The sequence below is a fragment of the Trachemys scripta genome, chromosome 3 (assembly GCF_013100865.1).
Source record: "Trachemys scripta elegans isolate TJP31775 chromosome 3, CAS_Tse_1.0, whole genome shotgun sequence".
NCBI classification, from domain to species: domain Eukaryota; kingdom Metazoa; phylum Chordata; order Testudines; family Emydidae; genus Trachemys; species Trachemys scripta.
This window is the reverse complement of record NC_048300.1, coordinates 116,848,363-116,868,726: the sequence shown is the minus strand read 5'-3', so window position 1 is coordinate 116,868,726 and position 20,364 is coordinate 116,848,363.

Genomic DNA, 20,364 nt, shown 5'->3' with positions numbered 1-20,364 from the left:
GGGGGGATCTGGGGCAAAATCAGTACTTGGTCCTGCTAGTAAAGGCAGGGGGCTGGACTTGATGACCTTTCAAGGTCAGTTCTAGGAGATAGGATATCTCTATTCATTATTTTTTTATTATTAGAGGCTGTTACTACCTTTTACCATATTCCCTCCCCAGGACATTAATCCTGACAGACCAGACACAGAGTTCTACTTTATATGGCTGCGGAAGTGATTTTGTCATTTTTGCTGTTCATCTGTCTTGGAACTAGAGTAACAATTTGCACAGCCCTCTTAGCCATAGGCGCGGAAGCTTGGGCTGGAAAACAATTTCAACATTCACAGCCTGGATTCCTGCCCTTAGCAAACACATTTGATGTTCATACATGGTCTCTTGGCTGCCTCCACTCATGGCCATCTGTTAGGATGGCATTGTGCCTGCTCAGATGGTGAACTAGGACATACAATAGATGCCAAACAAAACTTATCTGGTTTTACTTCTATTATTCTAAATTCAAAGTGCATGATAACACGAATCCATATTTTAATATTGGTACACTGCCAGTGTATCTTCATTTTTTCACTATGTATCTAATGAAAGAAATCCTATGGGACTCATCTCTATTAGTTTTCTATAAACACCGCATAGGTTTGGGAATGGTGGTCGTATCATTATTTGAATGCATTTCAGAGTTTACCATACATATAGGATTCGATTTTCAGAAGTGCCTAAGGGAGTAAGAAGCACCAGCCCTACTGAAAGTTGCTTTAGAAAATCCCACCCATTTAGAATACAATTTTCTCCATATTAAAAATTGGGACTTATAAGACAATTTATAAAGTCTATGATCTATGAAGTATAATAACCTTAGTACAAGAATCATGTGTGTATAATGTGTGAAGGTTTTGTGCAAAAATAATCAGATAGCTTTCAGAAGACAATTATATAGACATCCTGCCACTCAACTAACTGTAGGCTCACCAATGCTCCCATTTAAGTCAATGGCAAAGCTACCATCTTGGTGGCCCTGATTGCCGTCCATGCATTCATGACTACCTCTTGTGTGAATGGTGTGAATTCTGGGCAGGAAGCTGTTGTGTTTCTGGTCCTGCCCTCACCCAAAATAAATATTATTCTCACCCCAGCAAGTATAATACTTGTCCCAATGGACTGTGGGTTTTTAGCCTCAGTGCTTTCTGTCTGTGTGGAAAAGCCATCAGCAGAAGATTTCCCCTTTGGTTGATTTTCTCCCTGCCCAGACTTGTAGCAGATGTGAAACCCTACATTGGTTATCACTTCCCCATTACCCCACCCCCTGGGAAAGGGCCAATCAGTGCAGCTGCACATGCTGAGGGGCTACTTCCTCCCTCAACACCACAGCATGCTTCTATCATCCCCACACGTACACCAAGGATTGGAGTGGTACTGAAGCATTCATCCCTCGCATGCTCAGGGACAGATGTGGAGCAGATGTTCCCTACAGACTCTGCAGATCCCAGCCCTCTCTAGCTTCTCTTGAAACCCTGAATCTGCCCCCTCGCCAGCCTAGGGGGAGGGGAAAGTGAAGAACTACCTTCAAAGCTGCAGGAGGACCTGGGTGTGCTAGGTGGTAGGGGGAAATGTGAAGCTTGAAAGAGTGCAGAACGGATGTTGGCCTGGGGTACAGAAACAGCTGTGAGGTTGGGGTGAAGGAAATGCAGAATTAATTGATGTGAGGATGGGCAGAGTCAGGGCTGGGGGTGCAGAATGAATTCACTGATGTTTCTGTTTTGGGGAGGAGCTGGAAGCCCTGCTATCAACAGGCAACATTTTATGTAAATTTACATCAATATATGTAGATTTATGCAAATTCAAACAGGGGTGTATTTTTGTCACAAGTTGCTGCCACACATGTATTCTTTAATCAGTAATGCTAAAAGAAGTAAACCCTGTGAAAAATAAAAATAAAAATTATATGTTTGCATATTAGTGGCAAATATTGATCAACGTCAAATGCAGGTACACATACATATGTAATTTTCACATAAAACTGCTTTTAAGCATTTGATTTTGTGAAAGGCATGCCAGGTAAATACATGATTGTCACTGAGTAACCTTAGCTGGTTTTTGAAACATTTTTTGTTTCTTTTTGGTATATACCAGAGGGCAGAGTAAAGGTTGCCATGGGAACTTTAAATCTAAAATCCCTGTCTTTTGTGAGGTCAACGTGCTGAAGCTTTTTATTTGTGTAGTTACACAGAGCATTTCCCAAGGACACCCAATCCATTTTAGAAATATTATAATATTATAAATGTATATTATATAGATAATATTATCATATTTATAGTATAACTCCCAGAAGCTACATTAGGCATAATGTACAAAAAATGGGCTTGTGAGCAGTACTGTGTGGGAGGTTTTCCCTTGTGGCTGAAACTGCTTTTTTATGTGGAGTGGGATGCACTCCCTGTGAAAACTTTCTCCCTGAAACAAATGCATGTGTTGTCTGTGGTGAAATTCCACCATGCTTAGAATGAAAAGCTGCATTTTCTAGTGGAAATGGGGACAATGTGTCATTGGTCAGATGCATAAAAATTTGCATCACACTGAAATAAGCACAAAGCAAATGTGATCGCTTCTCACGTCTCTTCTTGTGAATACACGACACAAATCAGGAACAGAAATCTAACGTGCATAATTTAAACGTCAGTAGCAAGTAGAAAAAAGAAGCTTTTCACATGGTACCTCAAAATAATCTTCTGAGCAAATTTGACTGGGCCAGGAGACCTGGCTGACTGGTGCTAGATGGGCACATGCACCAGCTGTAGAATACAAAATAAACATAAGGGTAAATGTGCCGCTAACTGTGGGCTGCACGATGGAATGTGAGCTTCAACTATTTCCTGTATGTAGTGTGGATTTAAAGTTTAACAGCTTTAGCCTTTAGAGAACTGGAGGAGTACATATTTGTTTTCAGTTTCTCCTCCTTTCCTCTCCACCTACTAAGAACCCAGTTGCTATTCCCTCTCCGCAGAAAGACACTCCTCTCACCTTCCAAGGGCTCTCCTGTGAGTAAATCTACACTTCAGTAGGAGGTATGATGGCAGTTGACTTGGGCATACCCACGCGAGATTTAATCTAGCCAGTGTGGCTGAGAATAGCACTGATGATGTGGCGCCATGGACCCCGGCCCAGGTTAGCAATGTAAGTACATAGCCTGGGTTCCAGGCAGCCTTGTACAGCCTATGTCGGGGTTTGTGCCATTGCGTCTTCATTGCTATTCTTAGCCACACTAGCTAAATTAAAGGCACAGGTATGTCTAATCACACCTCTGATTGCAGTATACACATACCGAAGACTTCCTGAACCTCTGCAGAGCATCACAATGGGAGCTGGCCAGAAAACAAGAATTCCATTGAGGTTTCCAAATATGAAATTTTTCATGAAAAAATAAGAGGGGGAGGGGGGATAAAACCCACCCCTCACCAGCCCAGTGTCTAGGGCAGTTATCTAGAATGTAGGAAACCCAGGTTCCAGTCCCTACTCTGACTCAGGCAGACTTTTCTCTCTCACCTTGATCAGAAATTCCATCGAGGACCTGAGAAACCTTCCTGATGGAATATTTGTTGAAGCCAATACATTTCCTCCAAAGGGTTTGGTTACAATGAATTGGCATTTGCCAGCAAAAATATTTTGGTGAAAATTTCCCATCCAGCTCTAATCACAACCCAACCCACACCCATATTGATTATCTCCCGCCTGCCTCCATTCTGCTGCCAGATTGCCTCTCCAGCATTGCGTGGTCTACATCCATGACAGTTGCCTGCCCAACTTTACTGAATGGTTGCAGTCAGTCAACTGGCCTCCCCCTGCTGACTCCTAGCCCATGGATCAGATTGAGAACCACCATCATGGTAGCAGGAGTCCTATGCTGTGTCTCAATGGGAATTTGGGGCAATGGGTAGGCAAGGTGTCAGGAGACACTTCAGTCAAGTGTCTCCATATGCCCTGTACCATCACTGCTGGAATCCCTCCCTAATATTTGTCATAATATTTTCTACAGGAAAACTTAGGAATTAGTTCCCAAATATCAGACCCTTTCGGATTAGCCAGCATACTAAAGGTTAACCACTATCTGTCGAAAATTCTAAAAGACATGCAAAGCTGCATTCAGTGAGCTGTTTGATTACATAGAGCCCAGGCATGTGTCTTTGACAACTGATCCCTTTATGACAGGTTTCAGCCTTGAGTTAATTTTTAGGGTGAGGTATAATGCCCACAAAAGTAATGGGAAAGGGTTAATGAAATGGCGGACATCACTATCTCACAGGGGCTGTGTGGTGGCACAGATATAACTCAAAGAACAAATTATTTACTATCATGGGATGCACCATCAAGCTCAAAGAAAATTCAGAAAGCTTGGATTTAGCTTTCTGATCCTTTTCTTTGTGGTCCCTGTCTGGATCGCCTCCAGGCCAAATGTAAAACAGGAATGTATTTCTAAAGATTACCTTGATGCTTCTTCCGTTTATGCTAAAGCTTAAGTTGCAAGCAACATGCCCATTTGTCCTTATATCACTTAGTTATACTCTTTACGTTTTTCTTTTTAAAATACTATTAAATGCCAACATTAAGTCTAGTGTTTTTGCCAATATTGATATCTTGCCCTAAAATGAACCTCCTGAAAAGTGTTCAAATATCATAGTCTAATTTCATTTTGTATCACACCAAATTATGTAGCTCAAGTAACTCCAGTGTCTTAAATCAGATCTTTAAAGTATCATCCAGTACCACCCTAATCTTGTGTCCCATTTTGTTAACTGCAGTGAGCAGAGTTCAGTTTCTTTACTTTGTCATTATCTATTTATGTTTCTCTATCCTTACTGCCTGTTGAAGTGCTCAGAAACTACATTGATGGGCAGCAGAAAAATAACAGAAGCTGGTGAAAAAATGGGGAGCATTTTTCATGAATATTTGCACAATATTTTATTATTTCTGTTTTTTTTTTCATTGAAGTTTCTGGGGGGGAAAGTCAACATTTAAAAAAAAATCTACTCACCTTAATTCTGGCAGGAAGAAAACAGGTAGAGTTCCATACAGTCACCCAGGAATGAAAGCATAATGAAAATCACCTCTTTAAGTAATGCTAGTTTTCTTGTAAAAGGCAGTGTGCAGAGAAGAAAAAAAATAGAAGGTCCAGACAATATCTTATATCATTTGATAGTAAATAATTTTAGAACTTTGCAGTGATTCAAACACTAATGCTTTCAGATTTTCCACATTATAACCACAGCTTATTTGTATCCCAAGGGTACATGAAACATTTTAATTATCTCTGATGATATATTAAAAACATCTTTTTGCATAGCAATACCTTAATTAACAATGCAACAAAATTTAACTGATCACAGGAACCAAAATGAATTAAATACATCCCTTTCTTGATCTCTGCTATCAGACCTCCCCTGCAGCACACGCACACGCACATGCACATGCACTCGCACACTCTCTCTCTCTCTCTCTCTCTCATTATCACATCCCTCTTCACAAAATATCCCCAATACTCTCAGTTGCTTGACATATCCCACTGAAACACAGTGCAAAGTAAAGCCATTGGATATACCTGCACTAAACCAAAATTAAAGGTCAGACATGCAATCATCACAACAGTAAATCAATCTTCAATTAAAGTTTCCTTGGCATAATGGGGAGAATTAAGGATATTATGGCAATCTAAATATGGAAGCTTTTGCATTTCAGTATTTGTAATTTATAATTAATTATAATTATAATTATTCTAAAGGATAGATAGATTAGATAGATTAGATAGTGAGTGTTCATATGGCATTTATGGAGAAATAGTAAAATGCTTCTGTACCTAATTGAATACCAATACATTACTAGGACTTTTAGTCAAAGATTATTATATGTAGCTAACAACTCAATTCTGAATCATCAGTGGGAAGTTAAGAGCACCCAACACCTTGCTGGGTCAAGATTCCAGTGGATAAGTCAATCTTCCATTGACTTACAGGCTTGTGGATCTTGTTCTGAACTTCAGTTAGAACATTATATGCCTTTGCATTATATTTATTTGCACTGAGGTAGCATCTACAGGTTCCCTCGAGGACTGGGGTGCTGTACAAATGTACTGGAAAAAATGGTTCCTGCTTCATAGAGCTTCTGATCTAAATTTTTATCCAGTTTTCCATGATTCTTTCTTTTCTAGTAATAGTCAATATAGTTGAATATAGGAAGATTTGGGAACTAACATTCCTTTTATTTCATATATGACTGAAGTAGATGTCTGAAAACCTTGCAGAGGAGCAGACATGTATATGGAGGTTGCCAATATTCTGCTTAGGGTGATGGTTTTCCTATTTTCCAGTTCCCTATAAAATGGATTGCTGGGTGTTAGCCATCAAAATAAGGGGTATTGCTGACTAGAATACACAAGAGACATGTGGAATTCTTTGGAGTAAGGGACTGAATCAGAGAACTTGGGTTTCTGTTCCCCACTTTGCCTCTGACCTGCTCTGTGACCACAGCAGGTTACTCGGGACCAGATTTTCAAAAGTGGCCTCTAATTTTGGGTGCCTCAGTGTACAACCACAAGTGGATCTCCATCTTCCAGTGTTCCTATTCCAGCAAAGCAAAGGCTGTGGGAAATAAAAGCACTCAGTCCTTCACCAGGGTTCAACCCATGTTGTGGTAATTGAAGCAGTTCTCAAAAGACAGGAAAGAACAGAAACACTACATTTGGACTGCTGATCAGAGTATCATCACATCACACTATCAGTTCCTTAGTACAATCTATCCTCAGAATGTTTTGACAGCTGGGCCTAGTTGTCACTTACCAGAGAACTCTGTTACCAGCTAGGAAACAGAGCATCAAGGGGCATTCTTCAATAACAAGCTAGGAAAAGTTTTCTCTCTTCTCAGAACTGGAGAAAAAAGTTGCTTCTATTAGATGTATAATGCTAGTGTAAAGGATTTGAAAAAGGTTTATGTAACTGAACTGTTTCAAGAAATGTTTCCTTAAGGCATCCTGATCTCTTTTAAAACAGTCCTTCCATGGACAAAATATAATAAATAATGGAACTGGGGAGTCTCATGGAGTTCAAAGGTTCGTGTGCCTTTCAAACTATTTCTAGATTCACAACAGTAGGTACAGTTCACAAATCCCTTTTTTTCTTATAACTTAAACTTATGGTCCAGATTCTCTCTGAGTTATACCGATGTAAATCCAGAATAACCCCAATGGCTCCATGTAAAAGTTACAATGTGAAGCACTCAAAAATTAAGGTTGCTGGAGCAATCTTAACTGCCCACTTGTATATGTGTATATTTATCATGCGGTCTTTTATTACATGATCATATCCTATTTTTCCCACAGGACTCCTCCTTCATTAAGTATGGATTTGACTATGATCTGTGAATGAGGCAGCTTTTTTAATATTTAATTGTTCAGAGTGTTGCCTTTTATAGTATACTGCAAACTCTGCAATTCCCAAGATGACTGAAGCAGGAGGCTTGTTTTCTAGATGCAACATGAATCTGGTGGAAATCAAAGTCAAATCAAATTTTCTTGCAAGATTTCCACCATTTTAGGCTGAAGTCCCATGCAATTTTGGTGCCATTTCACAAGTTATTGGGCTCAATTCAGGAGTAACTGGGTGAAATTTAATAGCCTGAAATATACAGGAGGTCAGTGATCCAATGGTCCCTTCTGGCCTTAAACTCTATGAATCTATGAGCTATAGCCTTTGCCCTGATTTGGCCTAAAATCTGAACCCCAAGCTCTAGCTTTAATCTATTGTGGAATTGAACAGTGCCTCCTTGGTCCATCTCTAATATTTATGTCAGAAACTGACCCAAATTAAAACCCTTGATCACAGGGGCTGGTTTGGAATCCAAACTCAAATCTGGATCTAAATTTTGTGCCTGCATTCCTACCCCTAAAATGAATTAAATCAAAACCCAGAACCCTGGATTGAGAAGGTTCCAAATTCTGTACTTCATGCCCATCTCTTTTATATAGTTAGAGGTTTTTTTGCTGTGTTGCATCAAATCTTTTAGCTTGACTAATGACATATAATGACAAGTAACTGCAGGTTACTTGTCTATCAAGTTAACTGCAGCAATATAGTGCTTATGTGATACATTTTTAAACTTCTTTATGAACCATCATTCTGCCAAAGAGAAAAAAGATTGTGAGGTTAAGGCGCTGGAATGTGATTCAGGAAATCTAGGGCCATTCTCACCTCTGTCCCAGTCTTCTCATATGACCTTAGGTAACTCTTTCACTTTTTCCTGTGCCTCAGCTCTCCATCTTAAAGTGGGAATTCGAATACTTCCTTTCTCCCCACCATTTGTCTGCCTTTTCTCGTTAACCTACCAGTTCCTTGGGGCAAGGACACGTTCTTATGATGTATCTGTATAGTGCCTGACACAATGGGGCTCTGATCTTGGTTACAGCTTCTGTAGTATACATAAATAATAGCAATGTTTGTAGTCCAACCATGCACACTAAATTTTCATGTTCATATACATTTATACCATATTTCCATTTTACATTTAAAAACAAGGGATTATCTGCACTGGGATAACTCACTTTTTGTTTGTTTTGATCCATGTACACAGTAGAAACTGTAGAAAAACAGTACACGATTCAGAAGTGGAGGTCTATTTTGATCACTACAAAAGCTGATTTTCAGTGAATCAGTTTGCTGATATTTCACGCATTGTTTAAAAAATGCAAGGCCTGATGATTTTATTTCTTCTTTTTTGTGATTGTCACTGACACTTTAATTCAGCTTCTCCAGCCCTCAGTCTCATTTGCTCTTATCTTTTCTTCCTAAATCTCACGCATTTGGAAACACGAGAGATCAGCCCCTACAGCAAAACTTCACTGGCAGAAAGAGGAGCATATGTCCATCAGTTTATGGGCCCTGACTATCGCTGAGGCATAGAATTCCACAAGTGCATGCCTCTTAACCTGAAATGAGCAGCAGGTCCCTGTAATTCTGTGTGTGGAGTTCTGCAACAGGCATTGCAGGCATTTCTCTCATTGGTGGGAAATATCTGGGAAATCTCACTGCATTTTTGGCACAGTAAATCTCATGTTCAGCTGTAACGTAGAGAGAAATTATGGCACATTCAACTGCTATTAGTTTCCAATTAGCGGCATCATTTTGATTTTTTTGTATAAATATTACGACAGCTATGAATTCCAAAGGATAGGCCACATATTAACAGTGTGCCCTCACTAATCCAGGGGAGATCATGCCTCCTCGTCCATGGGATTTAGGCTTGTCTCAGTGATTAAAACAGATTTGTAGTGTGAATTGTTAAACCATGCTGTTGATCACTAGTCATTCACGAAAGGCAAATATTGAGACCTAGCCTTTCTTGTCTTCACATATAGTCAACTGCACTGAGAAATGTTCTTAAAAATGAATAAATAAAGAAAGAAAATAAATTAATAGGGCACGACCAATATTGTGTTTTCTTCCATGTTTACTTGTCAGAAACAATTAATCAGTTTGTAAAATAAATGGAGTGTTTTAATCAAAAAGCTTGAATATTTTGAAAAGCGTTTTTGATCATACCCTTCTCCATACCGTAATTGAATCATGTAGTGCTGTATGCAAGGAAGGAATTAGGTATGCGCAAAAACGCTAGCTGAGAGCTATCTACTGGCATTTCTGAATGTGGAAGGACTAGAGAAGAGCCAAGCCAGTGACAATATTCTGGCATTACTTCCTGGTGGTCAAGGTTACTTTAAAAACCTTTTAATTTATTTCCTTCACCATATGTCTGTAGTGAGCTCCAGCAGCCAGGGTCAAGATTTTGGATATCAGAGCCAACTCATGTCTCTTGGCGTGGTTCTTCCTTGGCTCATCTTCAAGCTTTCTGGCTTGCCTGGGTGTAGATGACATCCACTTACATCTCTATCTCATAAAGACTGGCCTTTGAGAGAGGGCCTATGGACCCCTCTGGTGGTTTATGTTAGCTATAAATCCCAACCTATGCTGCAGGATTTGACACCCATGGTCTTGTGTACTTGTAGGAACCTTTACATGGCAGCTGCTAAGGTCTCAGAATCTTCAGGGAATTCAAAAGTAATGCATTCATTAGTACAAAGATATTTTGTCTGGAACAGAAAATTTAGCACTTGACTCCTGATTGCTTTATTTTTTCTGGATATGTAAGTCAATGTACTTTAGAGAAGGATTAATAACACCGGCTTGCAGCAGATACATTTTCCTCCTAGATATGCTTTGTTAGCTGATATTTATATAGAGGGAGATTTTTCAAAGGCAAAAATGAGACTTGGGTACCTTGCTGTGCTTTGTGCCTTGGAAAATCTTCCTTTTATTTATTAACACCCTCACTTCCCCACTGGACATTTAAATGATTTGAAACCATCAAGCTGTGCACATAGTATATAATTTACTTAGACTATAAGCTCTTTGGGTCCAGGACTGTCTTTTTGTTCTGTGTTGGACAGCATCTAGAAAAGTGTCATTCTCTGCCTTGAGTCATAGACATAGACTTTAAGGTCAGAAGGGACCATCATGATCATCAAGTCTGACCTCCTACACAATGCAGGCCACAGAATCTTACCCACCCACTCCTGTAATAAACCCCTAACATATGTCTTAGCTATTGACTGAGTCTCCTAGTAATACAAATAAAGTCATAAAAGTAATAATGACTAGCTATCAAATATGCCCTCTGGGAATGTCTTGCTCTTGCCCTTATTCTCCCACACTGGTCCTTCTTTTGTCTGTCACACTGTTGCATCTTATCTTAAATTAGTTTGTCTGCTCCTCAGAGAAGGGACCGTGTCTTCTGTGTTTGTACAGTACCTAGCACGGTGGACTCCAGGGCTAATTGGGGCTACCACAATTCAAATTGATTTTAATGTTCAATTAATTTCAATGCCTTATCAATTTTGCAACATTTTTCTTGTTTTAGCCGGGATGCCCCTTGATCAGAGACTGCCAAATGTGCTGACTTGTGTCACACTGAGCAATGGTTTTATGATGTGGGTAAACTGAGGGTAAGATGAGGCCATCAAACACACTTTCACTGATTTAAGTAGGATTCGAATTTAGGTCTTCAGACTGAGACTATGTCTACCATACAGCTTATGTCGGCGTAACTTATGTGTGAATAAATCACCCCCTGAGTGACATAAGTTACACCGACATAAGCGCCAGTGTGCACAGCGCTATGTCAGCTGGAGGGCTTCTCCTGCTGACATAGCTTCTGCCACTCGCGGGGCCTGGAGTAGTTAAGCCAATGGGAGAGCTCTCTCTCATCAGTTTAGAAAAGTGTCCAGTCCTTATGTTTGCAAAGAAAACTTCCCAAAAATAAACGTATGCTCTGAGAGTGCAGATAGAGATCCCCAGGGGAAACAAGAGAGCTGAGAGTTGTTCATGGGCAATTAACTCTGGGAGCTGATTTCTACACAGGAGTTAAAAACCTGGGGCTGGCCCATGCTAGCTGACTCAGGCTCCTGGGGCGTGGGCTGCAGGGCTGTTTAATTGCAGTGTAGACTTCCGGGTGCAGGCCAGACCCTGGGTTCTAGGTGGGAGGGTCCAAGAGCTGAGGCTGCAGCTGAAGCCAGAACATCTACCCTGCAATTAAACAGCCCCGCAGCCCGAGGAATGGGAGCCCCAGTCAACTGGCACAGGCCAGCCGCAGGTGTCTAATTGCAGTGTAAACGTACCATAATCACAGCAGTTAGAGATGGAAAAGACCTAGGCCACTTATCCTTCCTCCTGCGGGATTGTTCCCTACCAGTACTTGCTCCAGTCCAATTTTAAATGTCCCATCTGATGCGGGTTCAATCACCTTCCTTGGGAGAGTACTCCACAGTCTAACAGATGGATCGCTTTGTCAGGAAGTTTTCCCTAACTCCTCCTTTTATTAATTTGATCCAGTTACTCTGGGGCTCTCAGGGTATGTCTACTCTGCAATAAAACTCCCAAAGCTGGCCTGTGTCAGCTGACTTGAGCTCGCAGAGGTTGGGTTGCAGGGTAATAAAACTGCAGTATAGACATTTGGGCTTGGGCTGGAGCCCCGGCTCTGGGATCCTCCCATTCGTGGGGTGCAAACTTCTGATTAACCCCAGTGGGAAGCCTAATGTGGACTGAGGGCAATATGTAGTCTAAAAATTATACCCCAGCCCAGGGACCATAATTACACATGGCATTTAGCCCTGTCAAATGATGAGTGTGGAGCCATTGCTTTAGATTATAACAGAGATGAGCTCAGATTAAAACTCCAGATTCAAACACTATCAGACTTTAGGAGTGTGTAAAGTCTGAATTTTGGGGTATGGACCCATCTCTAGACTCCACTGCAGCCTGTCTATGGTACACATTACTTCAGTATTCCACCTCACTCAGCCCTAGTCTTTCCCCCAACACATTCAGGTTTCATTTATGAAGAACAGGAATGAGTTAGCAAAAGCAAACTCTCCTTCCACATTTCATCTCCTAATGGCCAGGAAGGGATTGGGTGATGTTCAAACTTTGTCTTTCCTTTTTCTGTGTAGATTAGCCAGGAGGCACTAGAATATGTACAATGTCTCTTAAAAATAAACTCTTCAAAAGCTACACGTTAATGAAAGATGAAGAGGGCACTCTAGAAATGGAAAGTAACAGAGCCAGGTCATGGAAAGATCAGAGGAAATAGTCACACAGGGAATTAGGAAACTCTGAATCCTTTCATCTAAGAGGAAGGAAGGGATTGCCCTCTAAACAAGAAACTGGGAGCTCTGATCCCCTGAGATATATGCAGGGGATCACTGGAGGCACAGGGCCTACTATGCCTCTGCATCCATCCTGGCGCCTCCAGCAGCATCAAATGGAAACAGAGACTCTCTACCCAACACCTGCCCCAGAAACCCCTTTTTGTAGTGCTCCCCAGCATCAAGTGGGGACCACAGGAAAGTTAATAATCAAGACCCCATGTGTGATGGGGTAGGGGCAACATTCGCTTGTAAGCAATACAGTTTCCATATTTTTTTTAAAAAAAAGTAGAGTTATGACTCAACTTTTCTGATGCCTGATACCCAAACAAAGAACGCCAGGAATGTTGAACTAGAGGGCTTTCTGCTATCCAAAAACTGATCAAAATTCTCCCTCTTCATCTAGTTCACCATCAGTGTAGTCTCTCAAAACCCACCCACTATTCTTCTCAATATGTTCTAACTTGTAATGTCGCATCATGTCTGTCTAACACTGTACTATGAAACAAGAGTTAAAAGTATCTTTCTGTTGATAATGAAAGCCTCTGCGATGATGCACCATCACACCTTTCAGTAACACCTGTTTTAGTGGCATTCACTCCAGCATCTCTGTTGAGACTAGCTGACTGACATAATTTCTATGTAGTCACTTGCGTGACGGAAAGTTGTTGCTGTGGTTGCTAAAAATAACAGGAATTGGCCCATTATTATTTCACTATAAACAGGTGGCATGGCCACTCTGAAGATGATCCTTTCCTCCACTTAACTTGGAATTTACAACTCCAAAGAAGGGCTGCTTAAACTTGTTGGTAAGTGTTTGAGTGTAAAGCTGTCTTGAAAATTTGTATCCAAATTCTAGACCAGGGGTCGGCAACCTTTCAGAAGTGCTGTGCCAAGTCTTCATTTATTCTTTCTAATTTAAGGTTTACGTGTCAGTAATACATTTTAACGTTTTTTGAAGGTCTCGCTCTATAATATATAACTAAACTATTGTTGTATGTAAAGTAAATAGGGTTTTTAAAATGTTTAAGAAGCTTCAATTAAAATTAAATTAAAATGCAGATCTTATCAGTTTACTGTGATCCTTGCCCTTGCTTTTCCTTGCTGAGTTTTCCAATGTCTGGCACGTATTTGGATACTTTAAGCTGCACACAGGCTTCTGAGTGATCAGTTGTTAATCATCTCCAAGATGGGACAGAGGACAGTTTTCATGTGTGAAAATACCTGTTCACACATGTATGTGGATCCAAATGTTGAAAGCTTTGCAAATGCCATTTTCTTCAAACAGTTAAATTTCACTGGCAGGGATGTCCAGCAGGTCAGAACAGAGGCCCCATGACTCTCTCGGTAGCTTTAAGTGCACTCCGTAGATCTCCAAACTTTGATGCCCACAATTCTGAGCTTTTTAACGGAATGAGCTGCATTTCGAAATCTTTAACACCCATCCACTGAAATACAAGACAAATCCAAGTCGCTTTTGTTGAACTTTTCAGGTTTAATTAGAAAAGAAAGCATTGGGCCAAATCACTGGAAATCTTGAAATCTGTCAGAAAATTCTGATTCCAGTTCTTTCATGTACATTCCAATCTCATTGACAATGACAGTGCAATGTGTCGATAGCTCTTTTATGTGTTGGAAGTAGCGGAAAGTTGAAGTTTGAATTTCCCAAGAAAAAAATGCTAGTTTTACAACAAATGCCTTCCAGGCTTAATAAAATCCAGAACCATTTGCCCTGCACCCTGGAGACAGAGGTTGAGTTCGTTTAGATGAGCGGTGATGTCAGTTAAAAACATGAGCTTACATAGCCATTTGTCATCATCCAGTTCGGGGTAGTTTTGTGCTTTTTCCCAACAAAAAGGCCTTGATTGCATCAAAACAGTTTACAAAGCACACCAAAACCTTGCCACGACTTAGCCACCGAATGTTGCTGTGAAGTGGAATGTCATTATAAGCACGGTCCATCTCTTCTAGGAGTGCTTGAAACTGTCTGTGAGCCAAAGCAGATCGAGCAACAAGGACATTCACAATTTGCACCACTGTATTCATCACATTATTAAGCTCTGAATTAGAAATTTTAGCACAGGTTTTCATGATGGATGATACAATGAAATTTGACTGCTGGGCGGCCAATTTGATCTTCAAGTAACTTTACAAATCCCTTCTGTTTTCCGACCATGGCAGGAGCACCATCTGTTGTCACACAAAATATTTTTCTGATGTCAACTCCTCATTCTTCAAAATGGTTTACAAAAGTTTCTGCCATATTTTCCCCCTTTGTTGTGCCATGCAGGGGTTTAAGCAATAAAGCTCCTCTTGGATTTCATCAGAAGCACAATATCTTGCAACAACTGCCAAACGTGGAACATCGTTCATATCCACACTCTCATCAACCGCAATGCTAAACACTGCTGTGTCTTTTAATGCAGTCGTCTGCTTTTCGTTAATGTTTTCTGCCATTTCACTTATGCGTCTCTCAACTGTTCTGGCAGAGACAGGCAGTTCTTTTATTCTAGATACGAACGTATCATTATTTGGCAAATCATTGAACAAAACCTCCCGAACAGCTGAGAAAAACTTCTTTTGTGTATTCCCCATCTGTAAATGGGTTTCCGTTTTTTGCAATGCACTGAAATCTTGTAACTTCCTTCTGTGGCTTGATTTTTACTTACACTTAAGCATTTAAAAACACTGCTTTGCTTCTCATATCCTGCTACTGCCTTTTTGATCGATTCAGTCTTGTCTGCTTTGTCAAGAAAGGTTTTCTCATGCTTCATTTCAAAATGTCATCGAACACTTGATGTGCGACAAACAACACTTTCACAACAGAAAGCACAAACAGCACGGTCCTTCTTTTGAATAAATGTGTCTGTCCAAGAAGGCTGAAATGAACGGACATCTAACTTTGCTTTCTTAGGAGCTGACATTTTGTCAAATGTACCCCTCAACTCACAGTGGAAAAAAATCGCAACAGACGGCATGCACAACATCAAACGCAATGTGTTGTTCCACCTGGTGCGATAGTGATGTAAGCAGCAAATCAGGACTTAAAAATATCTCAGTACAGTGGTGCTGGAACAATTTTTAAGGTGGGGGTTCTGAGCTGGGCTCCCTCTTGCCCCTGTCTGCACCCCTCACTGTCCTAGGCTGGGGCCAGTTGGCCACAGCTAGGGGCGGCTGCAGAGCCCCGGGCCAGCATCCGGGACTCCAGGATGGTAACAGAGCCCCCTGGGGACTCGGACCCGGGGATGGCAGCGGGCTGAGTGGGGCCAGCGGACAGGACCCCAGGTGGCAGCAGAGTCCCCGGGACCGGTGGCTGAGACCCGGGCAGTGTGAGTGCCATAGGTTGCTGACCCCTGTTCTAGACACTTCATCATTCACCTTTGCTTTAATTTTCTGAAAAGTTTGGTTTACAGAACGTCTAGTGATGAAAAGCCACCTCCAAGAGATTCTCTTTTTTTATATCGGGTTACTTTCCCAAAGAAACAGCCTATCAGATGTTGCTCTATGTGGTTGTTAATATCAATACTGTTAAACCAACCTCAGCTTTTTGAAGATTGGGACTGAGCCACATTGGCAGAGATATGTGGTTTCACAGTACCTGCTCTCACACGAGGCTAAGATTAGGACTGGAAGATAGGTCATAATCCATGATCTCTCCATAGCACTCAAGAGAATGCTAGGAGCAATGGCTGGCTAACCTGAGAAGGGAGGTGTGATATGCTGCTGAGGGTGTATTTCCAGTCTATATTCTATAGTCAGCAACAAAAAACTAGCCAGATGATTAGCAACATGTACACTGAAGTATTTTCCCCCTGCCCATCATGAGGAGTTCTGCCGTGGCCAGCAGGATAGCTGAAGCATAGGATGCACTGACTCCTCATTGCTTCACCTGCCATAACAGGATTTGGCCCTAAAATCACTGCTATCAATCCCGTCATGTTTATAGGGCCAGCTCCAACACACTTCCTGGAGCTTAATGGAACATGGACACGGCAGAAGGCCATGTAACCTGATGGTGCCCCAAGCTGATTAATTGTGAGTACTAGTAGATAAGAACGGCAGGAGGAAAACTTTACTCTTTCCATGGTTTGGAGGAGCCAGTTCTTCATGACAGCTTACTGCCAGCCTTCTCCCCCAGGCAGCCCTACCAGATTTGCTTACACCTGCTTACACCAGGAAGGAAGTAAAATGTTGCTTGGAAACTGAGAGCCCTAGGTCTACAGCAAGCCTATTCAGTTCTAGCAGAGTGTGTGTGTGGTGGGGAGGAGAGGAGTTACTGAGCCCAGGTGACTTTGCTTTTCCCACTACTCCTTGGCTATATTTTTTTAAAAGTAGCTTCAACGTGAGCTCTAAATCCCCTCCCCGCCTCCCCCAGTTCTGAAAATGCTGATGGTTCTTGCATGCTCAGACCAGGGATTCAAATATCCATTCAGCTTTCTGTGTATCAAGTTGTTGGGGCAAACTGTAACCCTGTGAGCTTTTAAAAATTAATAAAAAACTCTTATTACATAATGGTTCTGCCATCATATCTTATGAAAGGCCCTTTTGATGTCAAATAGCTTTGTATAATTCTGCTGTCAGTGCCATGCTGTAAGAAAAATGTATAGGTTTGCCCATTATAGGAAGATTAAAATTCCATCTCTGAGAGTGTGGCTGTATTTTAAATTACATGTAATTTTGGTGTGCATGTGCATGTGCAAACAAACAGTTGCATAAATTTCTCTCTGCCTCTGTTTTTATATACCTAGCTTGAACTTTCAGCCTTCAACTTGGAGTTTTTCTCAACAGTGGCATGAAAAATATAAGAACGTTAAATCATTGAACTATCAGTGTTGTTGTGGTGATTCATGGTTCTCTTTGAGAATAATAAAAGCAAATCATATACTACAAACAGAGGAAAGCTTTAATATAAGACTCGATATGTTCAGTTGGACTTGACTTCACTCACGTATTTGTTTCTATAGTGGTAGCAATTCATAACAGAAATGCCTTTATCCATTTCCATCTTTCTTTGACACAATAGCCCAAGTAATTAACCAACTGAAGAGGCTGTCAATTAAACACTGATACTAATCTAGGCATAAAAGCTCCCTTAAGAAACACTGATTTGGAACATATTTTACAGCATCATCAACACTGACATCATTCAGCTCAGTTCTCAAAGAATTGAGTGCTCCAAATGTTTGTGTGTCAGCCAGGCAACATTTGTGACATGAATGGCCCTTGCTATAGATACAGTCCATGCAAAGAATGCTTGGAGAATACGATGTCTATTGTGCAGCCAAGGCTTATTTTATCAGGGAGGGGATGTTACATCATTAATTAATGCCGACATCGTTAATGATAAGATTGACAAGGAAAATTAAGAAGATGATTATAAGTGTCCTTGGCAACTAGAATGCAGCACCGATTTTAGCTTGTATTTACTAAGTGTGGCTTAAAGGTCAGTTTCTTTGAAGTGTGAAGACTTAAGCATTCCTTGTATAGTTCTCATTACACATTAAACTTAGAAAAATCATTTTTCTAATAATTCTGTGCAGCAAATGAAAATTAATGTGAAACTCTTGTTAAGAAATTAAGGCAACGCATTTCAAACAATGAGAAACATCAAGCTAGTGTAATGTCTTCAATAACTAGTGGGGCTTTTCTCTTAGGGACTGATCCAAAGCCCACTGAAATCAATGAAAAGATTCTTGTTGACTTCACTGGGTTTTGGATTAGACCCTTGGTCATGCAAACAGATAAATGGATCTTCCTCAATTAATCCACCATCCATTAACTAAGGCTTTCCCCTTTGCCTTGATCTTCTAACACCCCATTCCAGAGGCTTACAATACTAGAATAGTGTGTTCCTCTTGCTAGATAAAAGGGCCCTGGACTGGGAGGCAAGAGCACTGGATTCTATTCCCAGTCCTGACACTAATCTTCTGTATGATTTTGAGTAAATCACTCCAGTTCCCTGTGCCTCTCTTTCTCCTCCAACCATTAGTCTGTCTTGTCTATTTAGACTACAAACTGCTGGGGCAGGGATTGTCCCTCTCTATGTTTGTGGGCTCTATCCACTAAATGTGATATAATAGTAATAATAGCATGTGACCTTGAAAGCCACTTAAAGGACAACATAGCCAAGTTGCCCATGAAAAAATAGAGTTTTATTTATAAGCATTCCCAACTGAAGCAGAATCTGGCCTTTGTGCTTAGCATATCAAACCAATCTCAAATAGTTAAGAAGAATTAAGGGGAAAGTCCAGAATGGCATGAGAATAAGATTGGATCCAAATATAAAACATCAATTGTTTTGTTTTCATAGTTAATTATCTCCACTTGGAACAATACACTCTCTTTCCGGGCATTATCCTCCTGAATACAAATACATGCACTAAGACATAGCTGTCAGTTCTTAAGCTGTTGTTAGGTACTATGCTGTTGTTTCTACTTCTGTTTTTGACAGATGATGTCCAGTCATGCATTCAAGATAGCCCAGGAAGCTGAGAGCTTGTCCCATTCTTTCCATTTGTTTACCAAACACCTCATTTCACATGGGGCCAGAGAGTAATGGTGTTTCAGTTTGGGAACTGGCTGCTTTGCAAGAATGTGAAAAGCTGTAAAAAGCTGAAAGCCACTGATTTAAATGTTAAAGAAACAAACACGCCATGTTCCCCATTCAACACACTATATTCTAAGTCTTCCTTTCATTCTCTAATGCAGCAGATGGATATACTTCATCTCATTATAACACCTAAGTTAGTTTTTTTAGGTAGGGAGATGTTATAAAGAGCTGCTCTTCAGTTTGGGTTCATTGGAGAGCAGGAACAGAGCTAGGAGCAGTAACAGGAGTTTGAAAGTATAAATCAGGAGCGTCATATTTACAGAAATACATAAAATTATCCCTTACAGTGGGGTTGGTGGTAGGTTGTTTTTTGTATTTATTATTTAATTTGATTTGCAAATGCTTAAGGATACTTATCTCATCTCCAAACTAAATTCTTTGAAGGCTGCTTGGTGGCCTACATGAAAGGAGTTGATTTTCAGCATAATTTTTAGTAAAGTGTTCACGTCCTGATATACATAATCCCAGCTGGCATTAAGTGACACACTTTTGTTAGCCATCTCATCACATGCACCAGAGACTGAATGATCCTTAAAAAAGTGACTATCCTTTCACTCCTCCAAATGGTTCCTCAGGCCTTGTGGGGGCACAGTAAAGGGGAAAGCCTGTGCTGTCACTGCCCACGCTGTACCTGTTCTTCAGATAAAGAGATATAAGTGATCTGAAGAAGAGCTCTGTGTGTCTTGAAAGCTTGTATCTCACCAATTGAGGTTGGTCCAATAAAAGATATTACCTCATCCACCTTGTCTCTCTAATAAGTCTACAGGTCTGTCAAGACAGCAACTTCCACCAACACTAAGGACTGGTCTACACCTAAAATGTAGGTCAACCTAGAGATGTAGACATCCCTGAAAGGCGTAGTTAAACCAACCTATGCCCAAGTATAGACACCACTAGATCAATGGAAGAATTCTTCCATTGACCTAGATACTACCTACATAAGAACAGCCATAGTGGGTCAGACCAAAGGTTCATCTAGCCCACTATCCTGTCTTTCGACAGCAGCCAATGCCAGGTGCTTCAGAG